We start from the raw sequence: 15401 nt of genomic DNA on the forward strand, positions 1-15401 counted from the left end.
ACGGATCATTACTAAATGGATGGCTCTGTGGATCCGAGACTGTCGTGTGCACTTTCTCTGGTTCTCACAAGAGCTGGACATCAGCCATTTTCCGGCAGATTTCACTTTAACAAGAGATTTTGTCATGGAAAGCCGAGCGGAGGCTTCGCGCGTCACAACCGATTTGCTGATGGAGTGAGACAAAGGAACACCTCCATTTTGGTCTCACAGGACGGCTTTGAGATGGCGTTCAGACAGCTGTCGGTGGTTTTTCCATCGAGTGATTATCCGAGAAATTGTGGATGTGCCTGGACATGCCAGAACATGTCCCGTGAGGTTTCATCACGGCGTTGCTGTTCGCCATGCGACACCGCCGCGACGTGCGAAGCCTCCGCTCCTCTTTCCATGACAAAAACTCCTGTAACAGTGGAATGTGCCGTTCATTTCCAAACTGGACGCTGTGTTTTATCCGGGATGTCGTCTGACTAGCACAGGAATTGTGGATGTGCCTGGACATGCCAGAACATGTCCTGTGAGGCTTCATCATGGCGTTGCTGTGCGCCATGCAGCACCGCCGCGACGCACAGAATTCCTCCGCACGTCTGTCTCAATGTGCCGAAAAGTGCTGATGTCCACGTCTTTTCACGATTCCTGTGCTAGTCAGACGACGTCCCGGATAAAACACAGCGTCCAGTTTGGAAATGAATGGCACATTCCACTGTTACAGGAGTTTTTGTCATGGAAAGAGGAGCGGAGGCTTCGCACGTCGCGGCGGTGTCGCATGGCGAACAGCAACGCCGTGATGAAACCTCATGGGACATGTTCTGGCATGTCCAGGCACATCCACAATTTCTCGGATAATCACTCAATGGAAAAACCACCAACAGCTGTCTGAACGCCATCTCAAAGCCATCCTGTGAGACCAAAACGGAGGTGTTCCTTTGTCTCGCTCCATCAGCAAATCGGTCGTGACGCGCGAAGCCTCCGCTCGGCTTTCCATGACAAAATCTCCTGTTAAAAGTGAAATCTGCCGGCAAATGGCTGATGCCCAGCTCTTGTGATAACCAGAGAAAGTGCACACGATGGTCTTGGATCCACAGAGCCATCCGTTTAGAAATGATCCGGTGGTTTGTGGCTCTCGATGGCTGCACGGAGCGCGGCGTGCCGAGCGTCCTTAAAGCCATCCTTAAAGCTGTAGTATCAGTCCTTATTCTCTGTGAAGCCTGTAAAATTTTCACCAAAAGCCAGATAAATTTTTTGAATGGTTTCCAGCTGCCAGTCTCTAACAGTTTCTGAAAAAATTCTGATGGAAAAAAGCCCAAATCGTTCCGCCATTTCCTGACAATGAAAATCCGCAAAGGGAGTGGACCACTCCTCACTCAAAGCCTGCTCACAGGTGAATGACACAACCGACAGGCGTGGAAAAACTCACGCATGTGCACGAGGGTTCAAGTTTGTCTGACGCAATCACACGCGATTCAAATCCATATGGTTTTGAAAAAAAAATAATAAGGTCGGATACTTTTCTAATAGACCTCGTAATTTTATAGGTTAGCAGCAGAACCTTAAAATCTGATCTCACTGGGACAGGAAGCCAGTGAAGGGATGCCAAACTGGGTGTAATGTGGTTGTATTTTCTGCTTCGTGTCAAAAGTTTGGCTGCAGCATTTTGAACCAATTGGAGACCCCTAATGCTAGACTGCGGTAAACCAGAAAATAGAACATTGCAGTAGTCCAATCTCAAAGAGATAAATGCATGGATCAGGGTCTCAGCATCAGCCATAGACAGGATGGAATGAATCATCGCTATATTTCACAGGTGGAAGAAAGCAGTCCTAGTAATATTTCTAATGTGGAGGCCAAAGGACAACGAAGGATCAAAAATTACCCCAAGGTTCCTCACTTTGTCAGTGTGATGTATGACACCCGAGCTGAGGCTGAGCGTTAACTGGTCAAATTGATGCCGATGTCTCACTGGACCCAGAACCATCATTTCAGTCTTATCAGTGTTTAAAAGTAGGACGTTTCTAGACATCCAACTTCTCACTGCTGCAAGGCAGTCTTCTAAGGATTTTATGTGAACGAGATTACCAGCAGTTATCGGCATGTACAACTGAGTATCATCAGCATAGCAGTGAAAGGTAATCCCAAAACGCCACAATATGTGCTCAAGGGGTGCTTTATAAAGGGAGAAAAGCAGGGGCCCTAAGACAGACCCCTGTGGAACCCCAAATTTCATGTCACTAAGGTTAGAGGTAGTGTTACTGTACAAAACACAGTGAGAACGACTGGTCAAGTATGACGTCAGCCATGCAAGGGCACTCCCAGTAATCCCAAAATGATTTTCCAGCCTACCAAGTAGAATATGATGATCCACCGTATCAAATGCAGCACTGAAGCAGAAGATCATTCATCACTTTAGTGAGAGTCGTCTCTGTGGAATGATATTTTCTAAAAGCATACTGCAGTGGCTCAAAGAGATTATTCTCAGTAAGATAGTCTAACGAGCTGCCGTAACACCACCACTTTTTCCAGAATGAAAGAAAAATGATAGATTTGATATCGGCTGATAGTTTTTCAATACACCAGAGTCAAGATTAGGTTTCTTAAGTAATGGTGTAATCACTGCAGATTTGAAACATTTAGGAACAGATCCAGAAGTTAAAGAAAGATTGGGCCAAAGGTCTTTAAACAGTTATGTTGGTATAGGATAAAATAAACAGGTTGTGCTTTTTGTTGACATTATGGGTTTTGTCAGCATGCCTAGTGAGATACTGTCAAATTCTGTAAATCTAGGTAATGCCTCAGTAATTTCAAATACAAAAAATAAATAAATGGTTCTGAAATGATCTATGTTTCTATCTATTTAAGTTTCTAAAATTATTAACTTGATATAAATTAATTAAAAATATAAAAGCCAAGATGATGGGTTGCATAAGTAATGGAACACTTTGGTGTAATACCTGTAAATATTCAATGTTATTATTTATTCTTTAAGTATTATTTAAAGTGCTCCAATAGCTTTGGAGGGCACTATGCATCATATAAGACTTCCTTTTCCCATGTGAATTTATGTGTGTGTTGAGTCCATATATACTCAACAAAAATATAAACGCAACACTTTTGGTTTTGCTCCCATTTTGTATGAGATGAACTCAAAGATCTAAAACTTTTTTCACATACACAATATCACTATTTCCCTCAAATATTGTTCACAAACCAGTCTAAATCTGTGATAGTGAGCACTTCTCCTTTGCTGAGATAATCCATCCCACCTCACAGGTGTGCCATATCAAGATGCTGATTAGACACCATGATTAGTGCACAGGTGTGCCTTAGACTGCCCACAATAAAAGGCCACTCTGAAAGGTGCATTTTTGTTTTATTGGGGGGATACCAGTCGGTATCTGGTGTGACCACCATTTGCCTCATGCAGTGCAACACATCTCCTTCGCATAGAGTTGAGTTCGCAGGTTGTCAGTTGTGGCCTGTGGAATGTTGGTCTACTCCTCTTCAATGGCTGTGCGAAGTTGCTGGATATTGACAGGAACTGGTACGCGATGTCGTATACGCCGGTCCAGAGCATCCCAAACATGCTCAATGGGTGACTTGTCCGGTGAGTATGCCGGCCATGCAAGAACTGGGACATTTTCAGCTTCCAAAAATTGTGTACAGATCCTTGCAACATGGGGCCGTGCATTATCCTGCTGCAACATGAGGTGATGTCCTTGGATGTATGGCACAACAATGGGCCTCAGGATCTCGTCACGGTATCTCTGTGCATTCAAAATGCCATCAATAAAATGCACCTGTGTTCTTCATCCATAACAGACGCCTGCCCATACCATAACCCCACCGCCACCATGGGCCACTCGATCCACAACACTGACATCAGAAAACCGCTCACCCACACGATGCCACACACGCTGTCTGCCATCTGCCCTGAACAGTGTGAACCGGGATTCATCCATGAAGAGGACACCTCGGTACAAAAAATGAGGTGGGCTTCATAGATAATTGGCAAAGCTTCTGGGGAAAACCTGGTCTTGTTAGGAGAGACGGCATCCATCCCACTTTGGATGGAGCAGCTCTCATTTCTATAAATCTGGCCAATTTTCTTAAATCCTCCAAACCGTGACTATCCAGGGTTGGGACCAGGAAGCAGAGTTGTAGTCTTACACACCTCTCTGCAGCTTCTCTCCCCCTGCCATCCCCTCATTACCACATCCCCGTAGAGACGGTGCCTGCTCCCAGACCACCAATAACCAGTAAAAATCTATTTAAGCATAAAATTCAAAAAGAAAAAATAATATAGCACCTTCAACTGCACGACAGACTAAAACAGTTAAATGTGGTCTATTAAACATTAGGTCTCTCTCTTCTAAGTCCCTGTTAGTAAATGATATAATAATTGATCAACATATTGATTTACTCTGCCCTTACAGAAACCTGGTTACAGCAGGATGAATATGTTAGTTTAAATGAGTCAACACCCCCGAGTCACACTAACTGCCAGAATGCTCGTAGCTCGGGCCGAGGCGGAGGATTAGCAGCAATCTTCCATTCCAGCTTATTTATTAATCAAAAACCCAGACAGAGCTTTAATTCATTTGAAAGCTTGACTCTTAGTCTTGTCCATCCAAATTGGAAGTCCCAAAAACCAGTTTTATTTGTTATTATCTATCGTCCACCTGGTCGTACTGTGAGTTTCTCTGTGAATTTTCAGACCTTTTGTCTGACTTAGTGCTTAGCTCAGATAAGATAGTGGGTGATTTTAACATTCACACAGATGCTGAGAATGACAGCCTCAACACTGCATTTAATCTATTATTAGACTCAATTGGCTTTGCTCAAAATGTAAATGAGTCCACCCACCACTTTAATCATATCTTAGATCTTGTTCTGACTTATGGTATGGAAATTGAAGACTTAACAGTATTATCTGAAAACTCCCTTCTGTCTGATCATTTCTTAATAACATTTACATTTACTCTGATGGACTACCCAGCAAATAAATTTCATTACACTAGAAGTCTTTCAGAAAGCGCTGTAACTAGGTTTAAGGATATGTTTCCTTCTTTATGTTCCCTAATGCCATATACCAACACAGTGCAGAGTAGCTACCTAAACTCTGTAAGTGAGATAGAGTATCTCGTCAATAGTTTTACATCCTCATTGAAGACAACTTTGGATGCTGTAGCTCCTCTGAAAAAGAGAGCTTTAAATCAGAAGTGCCTGACTCCGTGGTATAACTCACAAACTCGCAGCTTAAAGCAGATAACCCGTAAGTTGGAGAGGAAATGGCGTCTCACTAATTTAGAAGATCTTCACTTAGCCTGGAAAAAGAGTCTGTTGCTCTATAAAAAAGCCCTCCGTAAAGCTAGGACATCTTACTACTCATCACTAATTGAAGAAAATAAGAACAACCCCAGGTTTCTTTTCAGCACTGTAGCCAGGCTGACAAAGAGTCAGAGCTCTATTGAGCCGAGTATTCCTTTAACTTTAAGTAGTAATGACTTCATGACTTTCTTTGCTAATAAAATTTTAACTATTAGAGAAAAAATTACTCATAACCATCCCAAAGATGTATCATTATCTTTGGCTGCTTTCAGTGATGCCGGTATTTGGTTAGACTCGTTCTCTCCAATTGTTCTGTCTGAGTTATTTTCATTAGTTACTTCATCCAAACCATCAACATGTCTATTAGACCCCATTCCTACCAGGCTGCTCAAGGAAGCCCTACCATTATTTAATGCTTCAATCTTAAATATGATCAATCTATCTTTATTAGTTGGCTATGTACCACAGGCTTTTAAGGTGGCAGTAATTAAACCATTACTTAAAAAGCCATCACTTGACCCAGCTATCTTAGCTAATTATAGGCCAATCTCCAACCTTCCTTTTCTCTCAAAAATTCTTCAAAGGGTAGTTGTAAAACAGCTAACTGATCATCTGCAGAGGAATGGTCTATTTGAAGAGTTTCAGTCAGGTTTTAGAATTCATCATAGTACAGAAACAGCATTAGTGAAGGTTACAAATGATCTTCTTATGGCCTCAGACAGTGGACTCATCTCCGTGCTTGTTCTGTTAGACCTCAGTGCTGCTTTTGATACTTTTGACCATAAAATTTTATTACAGAGATTAGAGCAAACCATAGGTATTAAAGGCACTGCGCTGCTGTGGTTTGAATCATATTTATCTACTAGATTACAATTTGTTCATGTAAATGGGGAATCTTCTTCACAGACTAAGGTTAATTATGGAGTTCCACAAGGTTCTGTGCTAGGACCAATTTTATTCACTTTATACATGCTTCCCTTAGGCAGTATTATTAGACGGCATTGCTTAAATTTTCATTGTTACGCAGATGATACCCAGCTTTATCTGTCCATGAAGCCAGAGGACACACACCAATTAGCTAAACTGCAGGATTGTCTTACAGACATAAAGACATGGATGACCTCTAATTTCCTGCTTTTAAACTCGGATAAAACTGAAGTTATTGTACTTGGCCCCATAAATCTTAGAAACATGGTGTCTAACCAGATCCTTACTCTGGATGGCATTACCCTGACCTCTAGTAATACTGTGAGAAATCTTGGAGTCATTTTTGATCAGGATATGTCATTCAATGCGCATATTAAACAAATATGTAGGACTGCTTTTTTGCATTTACGCAATATCTCTAAAATTAGAAAGGTCTTGTCTCAGAGTGATTGTTGGGAAAGTGTAGGAACACGGACCCACAACAGGGGGCGCAAATGAACGGACAATGGAGTAAGTCAAATAACAACGCTTTACTGTTGTGAATGTGCACAACGAATACAACCAATCACAGAAATGGACAACAGTCAATTTACAAAAGTGTCGTGTGGGCAGGCTCGAAGATAGGAGACGCCTCTCCAAGGTAAGACCGGTACCACACGGCTTCCTCCGCCACAGGACCCCGGGTATACTGGAGCCGCCAAGTCCCGAACTCCCAGGTGGCCACTGCCTCCGCGTGTCGGACCTGGTACTGCTGGCGAGGAACAAAAACACAATTAAAGGTGGGCGCGTTTGCACCCAGTAATCCACACGGCAGGAAAGCTACCTCCACCTCTCGTTGGAAAAAAAGGTCTGTTATCACTCACAAAAGTCATAAAAGGTTACTGTCAAGCAGTCAGCTGAGAATATTACCTTCCAGTTAGAACGATATCTCGGCAATGAGGTGGAGATGCCGTCCTGCTGATATACCCCACTGATGATTGCCGTCAGCTGTCTCAGGTGATGGGTGACAGCTGTCACCGAGGCTGCTCCCGTGAGGCGGCGGCGCCCTCTGGTGCCTGGAGCCCGCACTCCAGGCAGGGCGCCCTCTGGTGGTGGTGGGCCAGCAGTACCTCCTCTTCAGCGGCCCACACAACAGTGATGCTGAAAAACTAATTCATGCATTTATTTCCTCTAGGCTGGACTATTGTAATTCATTATTATCAGGTTGTCCTAAAAGTTCCCTGAAAAGCCTTCAGTTAATTAAAAATGCTGCAGCTAGAGTACTAACGGGGACTAGAAGGAGAGAGCATATCTCACCCATATTGGCCTCTCTTCATTGGCTTCCTGTTAATTCTAGAATAGAATTTAAAATTCTTCTTCTTACTTATAAGGTTTTGAATAATCAGGTCCCATCTTATCTTAGGGACCTCATAGTACCATATCACCCCGATAGAGCGCTTCGCTCTCAGACTGCAGGCTTACTTGTAGTTCCTAGGGTTTGTAAGAGTAGAATGGGAGGCAGAGCCTTCAGCTTTCAGGCTCCTCTCCTGTGGAACCAGCTCCCAATTTGGATCAGGGAGACAGACACCCTCTCTACTTTTAAGATTAGACTTAAAACTTTCCTTTTTGCTAAAGCTTATAGTTAGGGCTGGATCGGGTGACCCTGAACCATCCCTTAGTTATGCTGCTATAGACTTAGACTGCTGGGGGGTTCCCAGGATGCACTGAGTGTTTCTTTCTCTTTTTGCTCTGTATGCACCTCTCTGCATTTAATCATTAGTGATTGATCTCTGCTCCCCTCCACAGCATGTCTTTTTCCTGGTTCTCTCCCTCAGCCCCAACCAGTCCCAGCAGAAGACTGCCCCTCCCTGAGCCTGGTTCTGCTGGAGGTTTCTTCCTGTTAAAAGGGAGTTTTTCCTTCCCACTGTCGCCAAGTGCTTGCTCACAGGGGGTCGTTTTGACCGTTGGGGTTTTTACGTAATTATTGTATGGCTTTGCCTTACAATATAAAGCGCCTTGGGGCAACTGTTTGTTGTGATTTGACGCTATATAAATAAAATTGATTGATTGATTGATTGATTGACCTCTCCAATGTGCCAAATGCCAGCAAATGTGAGTATTCGCCCAATCAAGTCGGTTACGACGATGAACTGGAGTCAGGTCGAGACCCCGATGAGGACGACGAGCATGCAGATGAGCTTCCCTGAGACGGTTTCTGACAGTTTGTGCAGAAATTCTTTGGTTATGCAAACCGATTGTTTCAGCAGCTGTCCGATTGGCTGGTCTCAGATGATCTTGGAGGTGAACATGCTGGATGTGGAGGTCCTGGGCTGGTGTGGTTACACGTGGTCTGCGGTTGTGAGGCTGGTTGGATGTACTGCCAAATTCTCTGAAACGTCTTTGGAGACGGCTTGTGGCAGAGAAATGAACACTCAATACACGAGCAACAGCTCTGGTTGACATTCCTGCTGTCAGCATGCCAACTGCACGCTCCCTCAAATCTTGCGACATCTGTGGCATTGTGCTGTGTGATAAAACTGCACCTTTCAGAGTGGCCTTTTATTGTGGGCAGTCTAAGGCACACCTGTGCACTAATCATGGTGTCTAATCAGCATCTTGATATGGCACACCTGTGAGGTGGGATGGATTATCACAGCAAAGGAGAAGTGCTCACTATCACAGATTTAGACTGGTTTGTGAACAATATTTGAGGGAAATGGTGATATTGTGTATGTGGAAAAAGTTTTAGATCTTTGAGTTCATCTCATACAAAATGGGAGCAAAACAAAAAGTGTTGCGTTTATATTTTTGTTGCGTGTAAAAACGTTGCATTTCTGCTGAGAATGATGACTGCATCGTGGTGGCTGTTCCAGACAACGGGTTGAGGACAGGAATTGCTCTGGGTGCAGGATTGACGTCAGTGGCAGCGCTGGATGAGGGGTTGATGGATGCTCTTGCCTCACAACTACGAGCATCCATATTTTGTTGGATGTGTGCAACCAGAGTTCTTGCTATAGACTCCACATTTTTCTGTGATCCAAGATCCTGACCTTACAAGAAAAGCAATTTTTAACCTAACTATATTTATTTTTATGCAAACTCTGAACTTCTCTGGCATTTGGCGCAATGACAATAAACTGGGTACTTTGAAAAAGCTGTGAAAGTTACCACATTAGAAATACTTCTTGCCACCACATCACATTTCCTTGAATATGCTGAAAAGTCTGGTAGATAGTCAGATGGAATGAGTGCAAGCGAAATCCTTGATGATATCTTATGTGCTGTGTATCAGCTCCAAGGCTAGCTGCTAATTTGTTGGACTTCAGATATTTTCTTGTGTCTCCAACAAGAAAACATAACTTGTTAACAGATAGTAGATATTTTTAACATTGTTATTTCTTCAGAAATATCACTTATTACAACTGAAGTTATCACAATATAACGATTATGTACTTACTGCACACCATCCAGACTCCACTGAATCGTCTGTTCATCCCCCATACAGTCGATCCAGCCAGGACAGGCAGCGGTGAGCGATGTCATTGGTGCTTGCGCCCTCTGGTGCTATGAAGCTGTATAACCACGGAGGCACTGACAAGTCTCCACACACACACATGTACAGATCTAACGCAGCAGAACTGTAGTAAAAGTAGCATGTAACAACACATCCAATTGAGTGGCCTGACTTTCACAGACACACGGATACACACGCACAGATTTCTATACGCATTTGCGGATCTGTTTACGCATGCACAGATCAAAATACGCACACACAAATTTCTATACGCATTTGCGAATCTGTTTACGCATGCACAGATCAAAATACGCATGCACAGATTTCTATACGCATTTGCGGATCTGTTTACACATGCACATATCAAAATACGCACGCACAGATTTCTATACGCATTTGCGGATCTGTTTACGCACGCACACATCAAAATACGCACGCGTAGATTTCTATATGCATTTGCGGATCTGCTTATGCACGCACAGATTTCTATACGCATTTGCGAATCTGTTTACACACGCACAGATCAAAATATGCATGTACAGATTTCTATACGCATTTGTGGATCTGTTGATGCACGCACAGATCAAAATATGCACTCACAGATTTCTGTACACATTTGCAAATCTGTTTATGCACGCACAGATTTCTATACGCATTTGTGAATCTGTTTACGCACGCACAGATCAAAATATGCACAGACAGATTTCTATACGCATTTGCAGATCAGTTTACACACGCACAGATCAAAATATTCACGCACAGATTTCTATACGCATTTGTAAATCTCTTTACGCACGCACAGATCAAAATATGCACGCACAGATTTCTATACGCATTTGCAGATCCCACTGGCGTTTAGGAGGATTTGCGCATGAAATGAGGAGACAAAAGCTGAGCATCCGCAACAAAGGTGGGTGGAAATGACAAATGTCCCGGGGTGGATCAGCGAATACATGAGGAAGAACAGCGGATATAACAGGGAACAGAAGCGAGGGCGACCGCGGAGGCGCCCCCATGATGACACTTTTCTGGAATTCCCGTGGGTCACGTGATTCCTGCGGGATTCCCGCGGGATGGGAGTCAAAATTTTATCAATCCTGTGATTGGGATGGGACGGGAATAAACATGAACGGGAGCGGGAAGGAGCGGGAATGCCAAAAATAGATGATGATTTTCATCTATTTAATGCCGCGTTCACACCGGGCGCGATCAGACGCTACAAATTTGTGGGGTTCTCGTGACGACGGACGCGCCTCCTTCACCCGGTGTGTCGCTCTGCTTTTGCTGTGAAAATTCACCCCGGTGCGTCATCAAATAGGAGGAGCTTCCATTCCGCTCGCCGGCTCCGGCTGTCAGTCAAGTTAACATGACGGACCTTGATCACACGGAGTGAGTTGTGGAAAGTTCTCAATACAGAGAGTATCATTATTTGCTGCAGGAGCTGCGTCTGGATGACGGCTGCTTTCAGTGGTCCTTCCGCCTCTGCAGGACCCAGTTTGAGGACCAACTGTCCCGTTCACGCGCGCACATGTAAATAATAATAATAATAAAAAAAGAAACTCCGCTGCTTGCTGCAGCTCACTCTTCCACCAAAAAACTCTGTCATAATTGTGTTTAGAAACCAGTCACCATTTGTTCTAATATACATCTGTGTAGTTAATAAGTAAAATAATCTTCATTCGCTTGCACACGCACATAACATAAAAAGACAAAGAAACCCTGCTCCTGCTGCTGCGGGGCGCTGCTCGCTCCAAAAACTCTGTCATAATTGTGAAATAAAGGACAAAAGACACATAAGTCCTGCTCACAGGCTGCTACCAGCGACAGGACATGTTCACATCTTCAGTCAAACTCCAGACATCTCCACGTCACTACATATTCAGTCCGTGATTGATCATCACGGCGCGAGACATACAGGAGTGGGATGGGAGTGGGACTGATTTTGAGTGGGAGCGGGATGGGATTGGGAGTCATCTTTACAGGAGTGGGACGGGATGGGATTTATTTTTTTACTCCAGTCCAGGATTGGGACAGGATGGGACTTTTTTTCTGGGAGCGGGATGGGACGGGAGTGAAAATCCACTCCTGTGTCATGCTCTAGTCTGCATGCGCAACATACCATTTGCGACCGTGATGTGGCCGTGCTGGCCATGCGTCATATCTGTTTTGCACGCTGTCCCGGTCCGCTGCCAAGCCGTGCCAACCCATCGGTTGAGGATATCAGCGGATGACAGGGGATATGCGGCGCGTTGGTTGTGTATGTCTTCAGTATGTGTTCAGGCAGTGATGCGGATCTCATCCGCAGCAGGATTTTTGAGCTGCTCAAAAATCCTGGCTGCGGACATGCGTGCCTCTGCAGATGATCACGGACGTGTTTGGATGGCGGCCGACTCATACAGGAATGTTACACGTTATTGCGGTTGTTTGGCAGATGTGGGCCACTTTTGTGAGCATTCCATCCGCAAATCCTCCTAAACACCAGTGGGACAGGGCCCTTAAAATGGACAACCTTAGAGCAGAAATCTAGTACAAAGAAACTTCTTTGTTAAGGGCCCTGTCCGGACAACCGACGCAACCGACGGGTTGGCGCGGCTTGGTGGCGGACCACTGCGAGTTTCACCGCACTTCTTTGTCCTTCCTGGGGTTTATCATCTCCCCCAACTCCGTCGCTCCTGATCCGGCCAAGGTTGCGGCGGTGAGAGACTGGCCCCAACCCACTAGCCGTAGGAAGCTGCAACAGTTCCTCGGCTTTGCAAATTTCTGCAGGAGGTACATTAAGGGCTACAGTCAGGTAGTTAGCCCCCTGACAGCCCTGACCTCACCAAAAGTCCCCTTCACCTGGTCGGATCGTTGCGATGCCGCGTTCAAGGAGTTGAAACGATGCTTCTCGTCTGCACCCGTTCTGGTGCAGCCCGATCCTAGTCGCCAGTTAGTGGTTGAAGTGGACGCCTCAGACTCAGGGATAGGAGCTGTGCTTTCCCACAGCAGGAAGACCGATAAGGTCCTTCACCCGTGTGCCTATTTTTCCTGCAGGTTGACCCCGGCCGAACGGAACTATGACGTGGGCAATCGAGAACTCCTTGCGGTGAAAGAGGCTCTTGAAGAGTGGAGACATCTGTTGGAGGGAACGTCCGTGCCATTTACGGTTTTCACTGACCACCGGAACCTGGAGTATATCAGGACCGCCAAGCGGCTGAACCCCAGGCAAGCCCGCTGGTCACTGTTCTTCGGCCGTTTTGACTTCCGGATCACCTACCGTCCCGGGACCAAGAACCAGAGATCGGATGCCTTGTCCCGGGTACATGAAGATGAAGTCAAAACGGAGTTGTCGGATCCACCGGAACCCATCATCCCGGAGTCCACTATCGTGGCCACCCTCACCTGGGACGTAGAGAGAACCGTCCGGGAGGCCCTGGCACAAAGCCCGGACCCCGGAACTGGGCCGAAGAACAGACTCTACGTCCCACCAGAAGCTAGGGCTGCAGTCCTGGACTTCTGTCACGGCTCTAAGCTCTCCTGTCATCCAGGGGTGCGAAGAACCGTGGCAGTTGTCCAGCAGCGCTTCTGGTGGGCGTCCCTAGAGGCCGACGTCCGGGATTATATCCAGGCCTGCACCACCTGTGCCAGGGGCAAGGCTGACCATCGCAGGGCTTCGGGACTGCTCCAGCCGCTGCCCGTGCCCCATCGCCCCTGGTCCCACATCGGCCTGGATTTTGTCACAGGCCTCCCGCCGTCCCAGGGCAACACCACCATCCTCACGATAGTGGACCGATTCTCCAAGGCGGCCCACTTCGTGGCCCTCCCGAAGCTCCCAACAGCCCAGGAGACAGCAGACCTCCTGGTCCACCACGTCGTCCAGCTGCATGGGATCCCAACAGACATCGTCTCCGATCGCGGTCCCCAGTTCTCCTCGCACGTCTGGAGGAGCTTCTGCCGGGAACTGGGGGCCACGGTGAGTCTTTCATCCGGGTATCATCCCCAGACCAACGGGCAAGCAGAACGGGCCAATCAGGAGATAGAGCAGTCCCTGCGTTGCATGACAGCCGCGCACCCGGCGGCCTGGAGTACCCATCTGGCCTGGATCGAGTATGCCCATAACAGCCAAGTGTCGTCAGCCACCGGCCTCTCCCCTTTCGAGGTATGTCTGGGGTACCAACCTCCTCTGTTTCCGGTGGTTGAGGGAGAGGTCGGTGTGCCCTCGGTCCAGGCCCACCTACGGAAGTGCCGTCGGGTGTGGCGTGCCGCCCGTTCTGCCTTGCTGAAGGCCCGGATGAGGACGAAGGCCCATGCAGACCGTCGGCGGACCCCGACCCCTACGTACCGGCCAGGGCAGGCAGTGTGGTTGTCTACTAAGGACATACCCCTTCACGTGGACTCCCCTAAGCTGCAGGACCGGTATATCGGTCCGTTTAAAATCATCAAGGTACTCAGTCCAGCCGCAGTGAGGCTTCAGCTTCCGGCCTCACTGCAGATCCATCCCGTTTTCCACGTGTCCCGGATCAAGCCCCATCACACCTCACCCCTCTGTACTCCGGGTCCGGCACCACCTCCTGCCCGGATCATCGATGGCGAGCCGGCTTGGACTGTGCGCCGGCTCTTAGACGTCCGTAGGATGGGCCGGGGCTTCCAGTATTTGGTGGACTGGGAGGGGTACGGACCCGAAGAACGCTCCTGGGTGAAGAGGAGCTTCATCCTGGACCCGGCCCTCCTGGCCGATTTCTACCGCCGCCACCCGTTGGCCAGAAGGCGCCCGTTGAGGGGGGGGTCCTGTTGTGTGGGCCGCTGAAGAGGAGGTACTGCTGGCCCACCACCACCAGAGGGCACCCTGCCTGGAGTGCGGGCTCCAGGCACCAGAGGGCGCTGCCGCCTAACAGGAGTAGCCGGGGTGACAGCTGACACTCATCACCTATGACAGCTGTCACCACTCATCTGATCAGTATCAGTATATCAGCAAGACGTCATCTCCACCTCTTTGCCGAGATATCGCTTTACCAGGAAGGTAACGTTCTCAGCTGGCTGTGAGATTTATTCGACAGTAACCTTTTGTGACTTTTTGTGTATCGTATAACAGACTCTTTTTCCAACAAGAGGTGGAGTTGGTTTTCCTGCTGTGTGAATTGCTGGGTGCCTACGCGCCCACCTTTAATTGTTTTTTTGTTCCTCGCCAGCAGTACCAGATCCGACACGCGGAGGCAGTGGCCACCCGGGAGTTCGGGACTTGGCGGCTCCAGTATTCCCGGGGTCTGGTGGCGGAGGAAATCGTGTGGTTCCGGTTCTACTTTGGACAGACGTCTCCTATCTTCGAGCCTGCCCACACGACACCTGTTGTGATTTGACCTTTTGTCTATTATTGTAATCTGTTGTGTTTGTTGTGCCCTTTCACAACAGTAAAGTGTTGTATTTGACTTCCTCCATTGTCCGTTCATTTGCGCCCCCTGTTGTGGGTCCGTGTACCTACACTTTCCCAACAATATGAGCATATTTGGGTTTTTGCAGGTGTTTACATGGCTGTGCACAACCGGGTTATTGCTAATATTCCGGTTATGAAAGGGTTATGAAAGGGTTATTGGCTGTATGTAAACGTAGTCACTGCTATTATTTTGAACCCAACTGTAGCTGTTGTGGAGGCTGTGTCTGTTGACTTGAGCATTTTATTACAAAC

The sequence above is a fragment of the Thalassophryne amazonica genome, chromosome 7 (genome assembly GCF_902500255.1).
Source record: "Thalassophryne amazonica chromosome 7, fThaAma1.1, whole genome shotgun sequence".
In the NCBI taxonomy this organism is placed as follows: Eukaryota; Metazoa; Chordata; class Actinopteri; order Batrachoidiformes; family Batrachoididae; genus Thalassophryne; species Thalassophryne amazonica.